This window comes from Pan troglodytes, chromosome 15, assembly GCF_028858775.2.
Source record: "Pan troglodytes isolate AG18354 chromosome 15, NHGRI_mPanTro3-v2.0_pri, whole genome shotgun sequence".
NCBI lineage: Eukaryota > Metazoa > Chordata > Mammalia > Primates > Hominidae > Pan > Pan troglodytes.
In genome coordinates, this window is record NC_072413.2 from 19057511 (window position 1) to 19073251 (window position 15741).

General features: G+C 46.9%; 3 non-coding genes across 3 annotated transcripts; 2 read left to right on the top strand and 1 right to left on the bottom strand.

The window, feature by feature from the left end:
• The first annotated feature begins 345 nt into the window (after positions 1 to 345).
• Positions 346 to 427, top strand: TRNAL-UAG (transfer RNA leucine (anticodon UAG)). Its single transcript has one exon. It is a non-coding gene; the product is annotated as a tRNA-Leu (tRNA).
• A 5701-nt stretch (positions 428 to 6128) lies between these two features.
• Positions 6129 to 6201, bottom strand: TRNAT-UGU (transfer RNA threonine (anticodon UGU)). Its single transcript has one exon. It is a non-coding gene; the product is annotated as a tRNA-Thr (tRNA).
• Positions 6202 to 7973: 1772 nt separating this feature from the next.
• Positions 7974 to 8045, top strand: TRNAP-UGG (transfer RNA proline (anticodon UGG)). Its single transcript has one exon. It is a non-coding gene; the product is annotated as a tRNA-Pro (tRNA).
• The last annotated feature ends 7696 nt before the right edge of the window (positions 8046 to 15741 follow it).

Genomic DNA, 15741 nt, shown 5'->3' on the forward strand with positions numbered 1-15741 from the left:
TCCAACAGCAAGGAGTTCTTATTCTTCAGTCTTCTCGAATAACTTTCAAATCACCAGTAGGATTTTTAAAGTTTCCGTGTTTTATTGCCCAGGTTAAAGAAAAGATGAAGGTCTTCCAAAGACATTGAAGCTAATAATCTTCGATTACCTGCTAGCCCACTTCCCAAGGCGAGTGAGAATTCAGTAATTCCTCCTCTCCTTGAGTTTGCTTAGATCCCTAAGGATGAATGAAAATGCTATCCGGAACCCTGCTTCCGCGAAGAAAATTCAGAATTTTGCACTTGTACGCTGGGGCAAAATGCTGAGAGAATGAAGAAGGTAATTGCAAACCCTCACAACGTGTGTGGTAGTGTGGCCGAGCGGTCTAAGGCGCTGGATTTAGGCTCCAGTCTCTTCGGGGGCGTGGGTTCGAATCCCACCACTGCCACTGGTATGTTTTAGCACAACAAGGATTCTGAAGTACTAACACTTTCTAACTAGTAAGATTATTAAATCTTCCTTTCCCAGGATTCTCCCGGATTACACAGCATCAGTTCCTCTGAATTCTGCGTTCGTAATTAAAATCCTAATTTCCAATTGGCATTTCTTTCGGTTAGGCAGGGAGGCCTCCTCGCTCGCGGTCTCCTACTTTATCCGTTGTACTGACTCTCTGGACCCCAGTTTTTGCACTGCACCATTTGGGTTCCCGCAATCAGGAAAGCTCAGTTCTCATCTAAAATACACGCTCACATTGAATCATTGTCATTACCTAGTTTAAGCATAAGGTGGTCAGGAAGTTTTTGCAGAAACTTTCCCATTGGTCCCATCAGCCCGCGGCCGGCACCGCTTTAGGAGTTGCAGCTCTGTGCTCGCGAAATATCCTGCCTAGACCCTGTTTTGGTTCTAATCACGTTACTTTTGTAATTGAACATGATGGATGGATGCATGGACAGATGGACGGACGGATGGATGCAGAAAGCAAAAACTCAGCGGCCGGGCGCAGTGGCTTACGCCTGTAATCCCAGCACTTTGGGAGGCCGAGGCGGGCGGATCAAGAGGTCAGGAGATCGAGACCATCCTGACCAACATGGTGAAACCCCGTCCTTAGTAAAAAAAATACCAAAGCCGGGGGTGGTGGCGCGGACGGACCTGTAGTCCCAGCTACTCGGGAGGCTGAGGCAGGGGAATCGCTTGAATCCGGGAGGCGGAGGTTGCAGTGAGCCAAGATCGCGCCACTGCACCCTAGTCCTGGCGACAGAGTAAGACTCCGTCTAAAAAATAAACTCAGCAAGGTTCATGCTCTCATTCAGGCATCGTTACCTCATGGGGAATGGGGAGAAGACAAGTAAACAGTTATTTTGAGTTGGTGATTCAAAAACACTTCAAAGCGGATTCTTGACTAACTCCATTCATTGGGCCCAGGGGGCGTCTGTAAACGTGGGTTTAGTCACCCTCCTGCCCCTTCCCAGTGAATCAGGTCACGGTGGTGGCGACTGTTCAGGTTTCTGAACTACCCAGCTACAATACTCGCGTAGAAACTAACCCACTGTGGAAAATCAGAGGGGGTACACTCAGGGCCTATTTAGTGGTATCGTGTCAGAATGGTTGTCCTACTGCGTTTTTCAGCCACTACAGCCTGTCACCTACAGAAGTGCTCATGGATTTGGCCGGACAGTTTCCTCGGGGAGAGATTTCACTGCCGTGACATGAGGAATGAAAGAAAGAAACTGAGCAGAGAACTGCGACTCTGTGCAAGAACCAAGTGTCATGCCACCCAGGCTGGAGTGCAGTGGTGCGATCACTACTCATTGCAGCCTCCATCTCCCGGGCTCAAGCGATCCTCCCGCCTGTCTCCCAAGGAGCTGGGATCACACTTCTGCACTATCACGCCCACGCCCGGCTGTTTGCTTGTTTGTTTGTTTTGGTAGAGCCGAAAGGTTGGGAGGGAGTGGGGAGGGACGGGGGAGCTGATAATGGTCTGTCTATGTCGCCCAGGGTGAGCTGGAACTCCTGGGCGCCCAGCCTCATGCCACTTTTTGACTCTGCCCTCCTTTTTATATCTTCCTACCTCCTCATTCAAAATCCTCTTTCGGGCACTCCCATAACATCTTCCATTTCACTTTGATGACTCCTCCAGACCAGTCCCCTTCCTTTTCACACACCTATCACCAAGAAATATCTTGGGCCCCCAAGATCTTCACAAAAGAAGCCTTTTGTTTTGTTTCTCTCAGAAATCGAGAGACAAGGCATGTTTTGCTCCCAGTGCCTAGTCGGGGGAAAATATCTCTATATCTGTGGATAAATTGGACCTTCCTAGCACTTTTATAAAATTCCCTGTTTGCATAATTTCCATATCATTGTTCTTCCTTTTTCCACAAGGCAATTGTTCTGTCTTCCAATTCTGTTTTATGAAAATAAATCAAATTTAAAAGTTGTTGGAACCCCCCCCCCCCCCCACCGCCACAATGCTCTAAGCCTTCAGAGAGATGTGACTGCGGTCTGAGTCACATATGGTTACAACTTCTGTTCTCAGATTATAGATTAATGTACTTTCTTATTTTTCTTGTTCTGTGTGTACCAGAGAGAATTAAATGACATCAAGAACAAAAACCTACAGTCTTCTTAATTAATGACCCTCGTTACAGATGAATTTCCCTTGTCTTGTCCTGCTTTGTTTGCTTAGACCAGATAACAGAAAACCCATGATTATTATGCCCTCTGCAAAAAATGTTAAATGCACCCTTGCCAAAAAGAAACACTGCCTGTAACCAATCAAATGGCTGTAACTATGTGCCAACCTTGTATGAACAGTGTATGAATAATGAATAATGTTGTAATCCTGCTAAAAACTCCTCTGTCTCTGCCTATACAAATGAAACCTCAACTTTCCTACTTCGGAATGCTGACCCTATTCCTTTGGGGTTGGTTTTTCCATGTGGCTCATCCTCACAGTTTTGGCTTGAGTAAACTCTCTTTAAATTAGAGTCTTACCCTTTTGATTATTTCAGGCTGACGGTTTGTTTTCCCTTCTTCCTGAAACGTAATTCTGTGCATTATCTTGAGACTGGGTTAATTTTTGTTTTTCTGTTCATCTCCCTCTAGTGACTCCCAGAAACCTGATCTACCTAGCTCGATGTTTTCAGCTGCATGGAGGCCATCATTTCCATTGAAACAAAATGACTGAAACTTCCTCCATTCCTTCTCCCACTCCTCCTCCCCAGTCAGGCCAGGATTTTCCACATTCCAGCATTCTCTACATCCACCAAGGACACTAGCATTCCCCAGACTCTCAACAGCACCACCTCGGAACGTTTTTGTTTATATTGTTTTGCTCTTTTCACTGTCCCTTAGTTTCAGTTAATTCCCTCTCCTGTTGATGGAAGGATGCCGACTTGTTTCTATCTCCCCTCACTCATGCCACTCACCATCCCTGCCTTTTTTCTGCCTGCATCACTTCTGCACCACCAAAATGATCCTGAACCTCTATCCTTCCTTCTGTCCCCTCCTCTTGTTCCTCTTGACAGTACCAGCCGCTCCTCCAGCTCTACTCTACCACCCCTGCCACATCACCTACCCCTACTCCTCTCCGGCACTCTGACTGGCATTTCCCCCAACACATCTGTCTCCACACACACATATCGGAAAGCTCCCTTAACTCATTTAAGCATGCGTCAATATTTCTGCCAAATTCTAGCTCAAAATTCAACTTCAGGAAGCTCTCTTCAGTTAGTTTCTCCTCACCATTCTGATTACTCCTTTTCATTGTCTTAAATGTGGTCCTATATCGTTTTGTAAACGTTTATGGCAGTATCAATATATCAACACAGCATTATCTATTCTGTTACTTCAACTAAACTGTGAATTACTTAAGTCACCAAGTTTTTTAAAAAGTTAATAGATTTTACATCCAAGAGCAGTTTTAAGTTTACAGCAAAATTGGGTGGAAAGTACAGAGAGTTCCTACATTCTGCTCTCTGTCCCCACAGCCTCCCTCATCAAGGACATCCTGCACCAGTATGGTACATTTGTTACAACTAACATTGATACATCATTATTAAACAAAGTCTGTAGTTTAAATCAAGATTCACTCTTGGTACTGTACATTCTATGAGTTTGAACAAATGCATCATAATCATGACATATATACACTATTGTAACACCATACAAAGTAGTTTCACTGCCCTGAAAGTCTTCTGTGGTCCACATGTTCATCCCTCTCACCTAACTCCTGGAAACCGCTGATGCTTTTACTGTCTACATTGTTTTGCCTTTTCCAGAATGTCATATAGTTGAAATCATACAGTATATGGGCATTTCAGATTGGCTTCTTTTACTTAGTAATATGCCTTTAAATTTAATTCCATGTCTTTTTATGTCTTGATAACATATCTTCTAAGGGCTGATTAATATTCCATTGTCTGGATATAGCACAGTTTATCTATTCCCCTGTTAAAGGATATCTTTGTTGCTTCCAAGTTTTGGCAATTATACATAAAGCTGCTATAAGCATTAATGTGAAGGGTACTGTGTGGACATATGTTCAACTCATTTGGGTAAGTACCTAAGAGTGTGATTGCTTATTGTATGAGAAACATGTATTTGGTTTTGTAAGAAACCGCAAAAATTGTCTACCATAATGGCACTGGGTATTTTTAAACTTTATTTTATAAAGTAAAAAACTGTTTTTTTATGTAATGTATACAAGTGGCACATTTTGAAAAATACATAAAAGTATGAAGAATATCAATCACCCACAGATAAACAGATTTTGGCATATATCCTTTTTCATTTTCAAATAATAAATTTCTAAAAGTAGAAATAGAATGCTTGATAAAATACAATGTCTTTTTAGAGTTCTTGATTTATAATGCCCGACTGTCCTCCAGAAAGCCATGACATTCTACAAGAATGTTCTTATCAGTATTAGATATTAATAAATGGTTTCCAATTTGATTTCTTATTAAGGAAGGAACATTTTCCATATGCATACTTGACCTTTTGCTTATTCTCGGTATCGTTTGTTTAGATCCTTTTGAGGGGCAGGCCTTTCTAGAGTATTTCTCCTTGAACCCTGAATTGTCCAGTATGAATTATTCACGGAAATGAAAAAGTGTAGGGTTTGGGGGTGAGGTTGAGGGATGTTACCCATTATCCACTCAACGTTAACTAGTCTTACAGATTAGGAGATGGATTCAAATCTAAAAAGAACGTCATTAATTAACACCTTGTGAGTAAACAGAATCACATCTACTGCAGAATCACACCTGCTGCAGAATCACAGAGGACGCATTAAATGTTCTTTTATTGCCTGAAAATATAATTCAAATTACTGCTTCACAGTCTTTGGATTAGGAGGATACATTAATAAAACCTTTGGTTGGTTGAGTAGACTGAAGCATGAAAACACAGGCAGCATCGAACCGGCGACCTTAAGAACGGCCGTAGTTGGAAATTCCTAGAGTCCACCGCTCTACCAGGTGAGCTATCGGAAAGTGTCTGTGATACCCGTTAGCGTAGATTTTTGTGCATTGAGTAGCGGCTGGTGAGACTCCTGACTTCTTTGCATTTGGGCTCAGATTACTGTTCAAGAAGTTCCAGAGAGCCAGGTCTATAGTTAACTGAGTCCCGGGAGCAGCCTTGAGGCAGTAGGAAGTGAGATCTGAGTCGGAGGTAGTGAGAATGGAAACAGAGCAGAAGCCACCGGCTTGGGGTGAATCTGCATAGCTTCTGAACTAGGCTGCCCTCAGAGTAATCTGCGAGCCAGTTTTCGCCCCAGGAGCGCAGGAAGGGACCACCAAGCAGGCTACAAGTGGAGAAGTGCGCAGGACTCCGGGGGTCATGGCTATAAGCAGATTAGATTAGATCTGTTCCCCACAAACACAGAGGTATGGACCAAGTGTAACATTTTTCTCCCAGAGACGTGAACACTCTAGTTTCTTCCTCGCTTACTGCAGCGTACAAACACCTATTTTCCCAGTACCGTTCATAGGATCCCGACGCTGTACTTTTTCGTCTCAAATCCAGGATCTGGCTTTCATGGAAAGATCATAAAATGCTTCCTTTCTTCACTAATTTGTTTCAGCGTTGAAAAGGCTAAAAAGCTCATGCTCTTTTGCTTGGGAAAAGGGGGAAAAATATTCCTACAGCCGAGGCCCCAGCGAGATTTGAACTCGCGACCCCTGGTTTACAAGACCAGTGCTCTAACCCCTGAGCTATGGAGCCGCCACAGGAGGCGAACATTTAACAATCAATCTATTATGCAGCTAAAATCCTAGGTAAATAGTGTTTAAGTCTAAATAAAGTTTAAGAAATAAATTAAAAGGAATTTTTGAAGGACGTGCCTCTTACGTATAAGAAAGAAACATTTTCTTGACCAGGCCCGGACTGGAATGCAAGTCACTGTAAGGGTAAAATGGGGAATAACAAAATTATTTAATAAAAAGTGATGATTATTTATTCCAACTTTTAAGTTCTGGATTATTTGCTTCTTTGGAGACAGTTGAATTATTGCCTTTTGAAAGTGGCTCTGTTTTTATTACAAAAATTAAAAGTATATGTTTCGATAGACAAATGACTTACGTTCTTTAAAAGAGATGAGTTTTCAGCTTGCTTGCTCATCAAAAACGAACAAACAAACCATAAAAGACATTTAATATATATTGTTATCTTAAAAACGCATGCTCCACGATACATGCTCCCCAGCTTCAGGCTTGACAAGTCCCAAGTGTCGAGCAACATCAGGGTCAGGGTGCGTTTCATTACAGAAGAGAATGCAGTAGTGATCAGAGACGTTCCCCCCAACCCGCTTGGATTCTTAGTCAAACTCTCTTAGTCTGAGACTGGGGTTGTTTTTAAAAGGGAGGCGGCTGTCTTCAAGCACAGGACGTACCCCTCTGACCTTCAGAGTTTTGGGGTGGACGCAGTGAGGGCGCGAAGGCTTCCAGATCTCCCCCAGCCTTTCAGCGGAGTCAGGCTTGGTCACAGATTCCTCTAAGTTACCTGAAGCAGAGGTGGCTAGAAGGGGTCCAGCCCTTTTCTTGGTCCTTTAACACTCCTCTTCCTAGCATCTCGGAGTCGGAAGGCAGCTCCTTCTCTTTGGGCCTCTAGGCTTTTCTAAGCGCCAACTTGAAGTCCAGAAAGAATAAAAGTGGCGTCGTCGCATGGGAAGGTTGGGGAGGAAGAGTTTCTCTTCTTTTCTCTCCTTTGGTGTCAGCCTGACCAGGAGGCTCAGTCATTCACTGGACAGCTCCCACTGGCCGGGAGCCAGCTTGGCGCAGGGCAAGCAATGTGCTCAAGGCAGACACTGATGCGCCCTGGAGAGGTTAGAGCAAGAGCCCGGGAGCTTCGGTTCCCAAGCAGAAGAGGCTACAGAGTAAGGACAACCGTCCCCCCACCACCCACCCACCACCTTTTGAGTGGTAGAGAAGTGGGCTTCTATAGAAGAGAGTGTGGGCAGAGAGCAACTTTTCCCCGACGGCACCTCCTGGGCGCCCTTGAAAGACGCCTTAAATCTAAACCTATAATACATAGGTAATCAACTAAAGCTGAAAGGGAATGGCCAAAGCACCCACGTGGAGTGCTGGGTGCTGTAGGCGAGAGGTCTGAGGTAGTGGCTTTTAGAGCTCAACATCTTGGTAATGTTGGTTCGACCTTTTCCCCTGCCAGTCCCGCGGTGACCTTTATCTTTCGGTGAGTGAAATCGGTCGTTCGTGTTTTTCGTGGGTCTTCAAACCACAGGCCACCTGAGATGGTTCTAGTCCCTTTGAGTACTCAGACCCTTCCTGTGCATTGACCGACACAGCTCGGCCCGGATCCTGAAATGAACGTTTCTACCTTCGGAACGCTGAGGCTCGGATCCTTCTGAACCCGCACGTTGACTTTCCTGGAGTCTGGAGAAAATCACTAGATTCTAAAAGAATCAAAACTGTTCAAGTGTTGTGCTACAACTAAAAAAATAAACGAACACTCTTAGAGAAAAGAACGTTCCCAGTTCTGGCTCGTTGGTCTAGTGGTATGATTCTCGCTTTGGGTGCGAGAGGTCCCGGGTTCAAATCCCGGACGAGCCCCTTTCCTTTCCGTTTCATCTTTCTCTCTTTAAAGTCAGTAGTTAACAAATACTGCAATCGGCGATACGGCTAGGTCACCTAGCCCTCTTCAACCTCGACCTGTGGGGGATGAGATTGTTGAGCAAATTGCGGGCTACTTTTGCTGAAAGAATCAAAGACAACGAAGACGCTGCGAAGGGCCAAGGGCTTCATCACAGATCGGGGCTCCCTGACAGGCTCTGACAGGATCTTTTGTCAGGAGCAGAGTGTTCGGGCAGTTCTTACCCAGTGTTTTGTGTGGAACAAACTAGTGCACTTTTCACTAGGTCACTTCGTATGGAAAAGATTGCTACCTGAAGGCGTGTTAGGGTCACAATGTCCCAATAGAACCCGCTTTCTGAGACCCTGACTGCGCGGTGATCCAGCCGCGGGATGGAGTCTAGCCCCTGCCCTGGCCTTGGCGCCTGCTCCGCAGCGCAGTGTTGCACTCTTGGTTGTTCTAGTGAGACTGCCTTTCCGAGAGTTGCAAGCGCTGTTGCATCGTTCGAATGCGAAGTCGCAGCCCTGGGAACTTGAGGGCTTACAGGACTCAGACATTCATTTTGTTCAAGGAAGCGCAATTGGATTATTTCCAGGTGTTATTTTCGAAAACATAGTATAACATAGGAATAGTTGCTTTTTTCACTTCTGACAAGAATCCACCAGACCCATTAGTGCTCTTTGATGGCTCACCTGAAAAATCAACAGGTTCTACTGTTGGGTGTCTACCTATAATCCTTGAGTGTGGTTCGATTCTGGAGTGAAGAAGTTGTCCTCGAAATGAACTGCTGGGATGAGGGGCGCTTCAAAGTTGCTTGTCTTTCTAAACTGTGTTTAGAAAGGACTCTTTAGGCGGGGCGCGGTGGCTCATGCCTGTAATCCCAGCACTTTGGGGAGGCCCAGGTGGGTGGATCACCTGAGGTCAGGAGTTCGACCTCAGGTCGAGACCAGCCTGACCAACTTGGTGAAACCCCATCTCTACTAAAAATACAAAATAGCCAAACGTGGTGGCACACGCCTGTAATCCCAGTTACTCGGGAGGCTGAGGCAGGAGAATTGTTTGAACCCAGGAGGCAGAGATTGCAGTGAGCCAAGACTGTGCTATTGCGCTCCAGCCTGGGCAACAAGAGCAAAACTCCGTCTCGAAAAAGAAAGGAATCTTTAACAGGATTTCTGTCTAGCCCAATTATATTTGTCCTTTCTGAGGTTTCCCTTCGAAGAGTTATGTGTCCAGAGGAAAATAAAGGGTTTTGTGATGATTACAGGAAGGGAGGAGAGAAGGAAGAATCTGTCAACATGCCCTGACTTCCAGGTTGGTTGGCGGGTGGGAAAGGTGAGATGTCTAGCCTGGTACTTTGTCTTTGCTGAACGACTACCAGTGGATAGGCCCAACAGGAAGTTGGATATAGTGTCTGTGATACATCACATAAACAGAATTGAAAATAAAAATCATATGATTATCTCAATAGATGCAGAAGAAAGCATTTGACAAAATCCAGCATCCCTTTATGATCAAAACCATCAGCAAAATCAGCATAGAAGGGACATATCTCAAGGTAACAAAAGCCATCTATGACAAACCCACAGCCAACATCATACTGAACAGGGAAAAGTTAAAAGCATTCCTCCTGGAACAAGGCAAGGATGCCATACCCACTTTCACCATTTCTATTCAACATAGTACTGGAAGTTCTAGCCAGAGCAATCAGACAAGAGAAGAAAATAAAGGGCATCCAAATTGGAAAAGAGGAAGTCAAACTGTCACTGTTCGCTGATGATGATGTTATGCCCAGACCGTTTGTTCCCCAAAGAAGACCACCAGAGTCCAGAGTCAAAGCCAAGTGGCAAGGATCTTTACTACAAGTTCGAACCTGGTCCCTCCATTTCACCGCATACAAGAGGGCCCCGAACAATGCGAGTGTTTGCTTTTTTATAGCCTGAAAGTTACAGGGGAACAAAGGAATTCTTTTGGTTCCCGCTCTTTCAGTAAAACTTTGAACGGCTGTCCCCTCATCTGTCCCCTTATCGGAGACTTTCCTGGTGGTGTTTGTACTGGGCTTGTTTGTTTTGAGCCCGGGGGAGGTTTAAGAGATATATGGTGATATGTGGTGGGATGGGAGGATAGGATGTGTTTGTACTGGGCTTGTTTGTTTTGAGCCCGGGGCTGAGGAATGTGCATGGCTCTTTTCATTCCCCCCCTTTCTTTTCAGGTATTTTTTAGAGCCAATCTTGGGTCTTATAAGTCTGATTCTGTTTCAGCGTTTACAGGTTGGTATTGGGCTCTGAGGACCATGAGTTGTACAGTGTTAAACCTTTCTTTAACGAACCGCAAAATTCTGTTAACAACACAAGGTCCTACGGTAAGCAGAAATAGTAGACTCAGCAGGGGTCCAAGGAAGGGGGCTAACAGAGAAAACATAGATGAGTTCCACCATTGGTCTGCAGCTGAAGCAAACTGCCGTGTTCTTACTTCTGTGCTTAACTTGCGTAACTGTTGGACTCGGTCTTCCACGAGTCCTGATTCATTTATGTAGAAACAAAAGTCTTCCTTTAGAAACATACACGTTCCCCCTTTTTCAGCAGTGAGTAGGTCTAAGGCCCTCCGGTTCTGCAAGGTTACCTGTGCTAGGGACGTGAGCTGCCGCTGGAGGGAGGCAAGGGACTCAGCTGACTCCTCCATAGCAACAGCAAATTGTTGGTACAGCTTGTTACTTTCTATAAGGGTGTGACCTAGGGCTCCCCCAGCCAGTCCGGCCGCCATGAAGGATGCGGTGAGGGAGATTCCTGCAATGAGGGGGAGAAATATGGCTCGTGCAGGTCTCGGTCTAGGGTCTGGGTGAATAACAGCACTAGTCCAGTTACCAGTATACCCTAGGAACTTGCCGGCAGTAAGTAGAGTTAACCGGGGAACTAATGTGACAGGAAGACACAGTAGGTTGGTAACAGAGGGGCTTGATAGGTTTTTAGATAATGTTCCATTACACCAGAAGAATATGCCTGACGGAGCCCTTAAGGTGATGTTAGGGGGCGTTGCAGTGATGTTGCAGAGGCTGGAATTAGTTCCTGAGAAACAGTAGGGAAACTTCTCTTGACTGGGGTTTAGGTATAGTGGCACGTTAGGGATAGGGGCATATGAGAGGTTTTGGTGGTTGTTAGCTTGGGCAGAGGTGGATGATCCCCATGGCAGGGGGACAGCGGTTAGTGGTGGACGCCCTAGAGTGGCACATAGAAAGCAGCCAGACAGGCTGTGAAGTCCTGTAAGGTTGGCAAGTTCTAATCCTTCTTGCAATAATTTTAACCAGGAAAAAGGACGTAAATCTTGTGTCAGGCGGTTTTCTTGTCGCTGGATATTTCCATGGACCAGGGGCCGTACCTGCAGTAGACCCCGCCACAGATAGAGGTGACTGCTAGGCCATGTGGAGGCGGAGGAGTAGTATACAGCCCCGTGTTGAGGCGTGGTCCAGCGGGAGTTCCATGTATATGGAACTCTAACTATCCATGTATATGAAAGGTCTCTATCTCGTCTGCGATGGAAGGGCCATCTGGGATCTATCTGTTCTTCTCCACCCCACCATTGGTATTTATGGATGTTACAATAGTTATAAGGGCAGCCGGCACTTTGGTGCCACCAATAGTGCTTACAATTGTATTCAGTCTGATCATACTCGAAGCATATTATTGGTGCCACTGGTTTGGCTACTGGGAAATCGGTAAAATTTAGTAAAATTGGGCTATTGCACCCTGAGGAGGGGCAATCTGCACTGGCCACTAATTTCCCGGGCTTATGAGGTTGCCCAGGGTGGGTTTGGTTTTCATAAAGCCAGAATCTCCAGACAAAGGGATTAGGAGCTGGCTTTATGTTTTCCCCAGCAGCCACTAGGGCGACTAATGTTAGAGTTAGACTACCTAACTGCATGTTTGCAGTGAATTATGCTGCCGGCGCAGGGTGAGTTTTAAGGGGTTGTTCTTAGCTCTGTCCACAGTCCACGTGTCCGGTGCTTCAGCCGCCGCCGCCGTGATTGGCCCCAGAAGGTCGGAGGTTGGGTCCACTGGCTTGACGTGGGTGTAGTGGATCCACGACGCAATGCCTTCTACCTTCAGGGCGGTGGGTGTGGTCAGGAGTACTTGGAGTGGTCCTTTCCACGTGGGCTCTAGGGTCTCTTGTCGGTGTCGCTTAACCAGGACCCAGTCTCCCGGCTGGTACGGATGGGGTGTCGGTGGGGGACTGGTCTCATATAGCTCTCTCAGCTTGGGCCAGATTTCTTGGTGAATTTTCTGTAAGGCTTGTAAGGAAAATAAGAATTCAGAGACATTTTCTGTTTCAGACTTAAGCAGGTCATCTTTTAAGCTAGGAACCAGGGGTGGAGGTCTGCCATACATGATTTCGTAAGGGGTGAGGCCCAGTTTGTAAGGGGTATTACGGGCCCGGAACAGAGCATAGGGGAGAAGGACTACCCAATTAGCGCCAGTCTCTATAGTCAATTTAGTTAAGGTCTCTTTTAAGGTCCGATTCATCCTTTCTACCTGTCCTGAACTCTGGGGCCTGTAAGCGCAATGTAGTTTCCAATTTGCCCCAAGGATGGAAGCCAAGTCCTGACTTACCTTAGCGACAAAAGCGGGCCCATTATCTGACCCTATCTGGACGGGGAAGCCATACCTGGGGAGGATATCTTCCAGAATTTTCTTTGCTACAACCTGAGCAGTTTCTCTTTTGGTTGGGAATGCTTCAGTCCACCCTGAAAAAGTATCTACAAAGACAAGTAAGTACCGGTACCCGTACTTTCCTGGCTTTATTTCAGTAAAATCTACTTCCCAGTAGATACCGGGCCTGGTTCCCCTGAGCCTTGTTCCTGCTGCAGCTTGAGATTGGGGGTATGCGTTGTTAAGCTGGCAGACTTTGCAACTTGTCACGATACTGCTGGCCGTCTCAGCTATATGCCTGATTTTGAGCTTGGAGCGTCTGATCAGGTCTATCATCCACCGGACCCCCAGGTGGGTGGTTCGGTGGATGTGTTCTAACACCTGTTGTCCTAATTTTTCTGGTAGGATGGTTTGGTCATTAGTATCAGTCCACCACCCATTCTGGATTTGTTTCAGGGGAAGTTTGTCAATCCACTGGAGATCTTGTTCTGAATATTCAGGGAAATATGGCAAGTCCCGGGGGCCCGGGTCAGGGAGCTGGAGTGCAAGGAGTTGGCTGGGAGCCTTCGCCACATTTCTTGCAGTTTGGTCTGCCAGAAAGTTGCCTTGAGCAGTTGGAGTAGTTAGTTTCTGATGCCCTGGGCAATGTACAATGGCTAATTTTTCTGGCCTCCATAGGGCTGTTAGCAGGGCTAGGATCTCTTGCTTGTTTTTTATCTCTTTTCCTTTAGCCGTCAGTAACCCTCGCTCCCTGTAAATGGCCCCATGTATATGTGCCGTTGCAAAAGCATATCGGCTGTCTGTATATACTGTCAGCTTTTTCCCCGCCCCTAAGGTAAGAGCTTGGGTGAACGCTATCAGTTCGGCCTTCTGGGCCGAGGTCCCCCGGGGCAGGGGTTCCGCCCAGATTACCTCAGTCTCTGAAGTTACTGCCGCTCCAGCGTACCTCTGGCCTTGATGCATGAAGCTGCTCCCATCAGTGAACCAGACGAGGTCGGCGTCAGGAAGTGGGCGGTCCTGCAGGTCTTCTCGAACTCCGTGCACCTGAGCTAGTATCTCGGTGCAGTCATGGAGTGGGGCGTCCAGGTCCGGGTTGGGCAGCGGCGAGGCAGGGTTTAAGGTCGTTGGGGGCAGGAAAATTATTCTGAGAGGATTTAGTAGTAGTCCTTGGTAGTGGGTGAGCCGGGCGTTACTCATCCATCGATTAGGTGGCTGTTTGAGTACACCTTCGATGGCATGTGGAGTAACGACCCGCAATTCTTGCCCCATGACAAGTTTATCAGCATCTTGCACCATCAGAGCCGTGGCCGCAATCATTCGGAGACAAGGGGGCCACCTGGCAGCTACTGGGTCTAACTTCTTTGACAGGTAGGCAACTGGCCTCCGCCAGGGGCCTAAGTTCTGAGTTATTACCGCCTTGGCGACACCCATATTTTCATCCACGTATAAGTGGAAGGGCTTGGTAACATCAGGTAGTCCTAGTGCAGGCGCGGAGAGTAGGGCGGTTTTAATCTGTTGGAAGGCCAACTCGGCTTCGTCTGTCCAATTAAATGGTTGTTGCCCCCGTGTTGCCTGATACAAGGGTTTAGCCAGTTCTGCGAACCCAGGTATCCATAGTCGGCAAAATCCTGCCGACCCCAGGAACTCTCTCACTTGTCGGGTGGATTGTGGCCTGGGGATCTGCAGAACAGTTTGTTTCCGGGCATCTGTTAGCCAGCGCTGCCCTCCCTTAAGCAGGTACCCTAGATATATTACCTCTGGCTTACAGATTTGAGCTTTCTTTGCCGAGGCTCGGTAGCCTAGATTCCCTAGAGCTTGTAAGAGACCCTTGGTCCCTTGGATGCAAGCTTCTTGGGTCTCAGCAGCAATCAGGAGGTCATCAACATACTGGAGTAAAATTATTTCAGGGTGTTTACGTCGGTACTCACCCAGGTCTTCATGGAGGGCCTCATCGAACAGGGTAGGAGAGTTTTTGAATCCCTGCGGCAGCCTGGTCCATGTCAGTTGGCCACTTATGCCCCTATCAGGGTCATTCCACTCGAAGGCGAAGAGCTTTTGGCTCTGAGGGGCTAAAGGCAAACTAAAGAAAGCATCTTTTCAAATCTAAAACAGTGTACCATTGATGTTTAGGGTTTAAGGTACTTAGGAGGGTATACGGGTTAGGTACAGTTGGATGTATGTCCACAACCCTCTTGTTGATTTCTCTTAAGTCTTGTACAGGTCTGTATTCTCCACTATTAGGTTTTCGTACCGGCAACAATGGAGTATTCCAGGGTGAGTGACATGGGCGTAGGACCCCTTGGTCAAGGAGCCGGCGGATATGCGGGGCAATCCCTCTCTTGGCCTCTAGGGGCATCGGGTATTGGCGTACCCGCATGGGGTCTGTCCCAGGCTTAAGTTCAATAAATAAGGCAGGACAGTGTTTTGCTAGACCTAAGCCCCCCGTTTCCGCCCACGCTTCTGGATACTGCTGGAGCCAAGTTGCTATGTCCTGGTCAGGGGCTGCTTTCTCCTGGTGGAGCCGGTACTCATCTTCTAGGTTTATAGTCAGGATGGACACGGTTTGATTGTGGGGGTTGGTCACGACGGGCTCCTCAGGGAGGAAATGGATCTGTGCTCCCATTTTAGTTAGCAGGTCTCTCCACAATAGGGGACAGGGGCTCTCAGGGATGACCAGGAAAGAATGGGTTACATTCTTGGCTCCGAGGTTTACTGTTCTTTGTGTTGTCCATGGGTATTTCTTAACTCCTGTGGCCCCTTGTACCCACGAGGATTTGCAGGATAATTTCCCATTAGTTTTAACTAAGACCGAGTGCTGTGCTCCCGTATCGACCAAGAACTGGACTGGGGACCCCTCCACTTGCAAAGTTACCCTAGGTTCGGGGAGGGGGTCCGAACCCCGTCTTCCCTAGTCTTCGTCTTGAGTGACTAGTACGGGTGTAGACCTAGGGGGTCCAGGTCCCTGTCCTCGTGGTTTCTTTTTGGGGCAGTCTCTTACCCAGTGGCCAGCCCCCTTACAATAGGCACATTGGTCTTT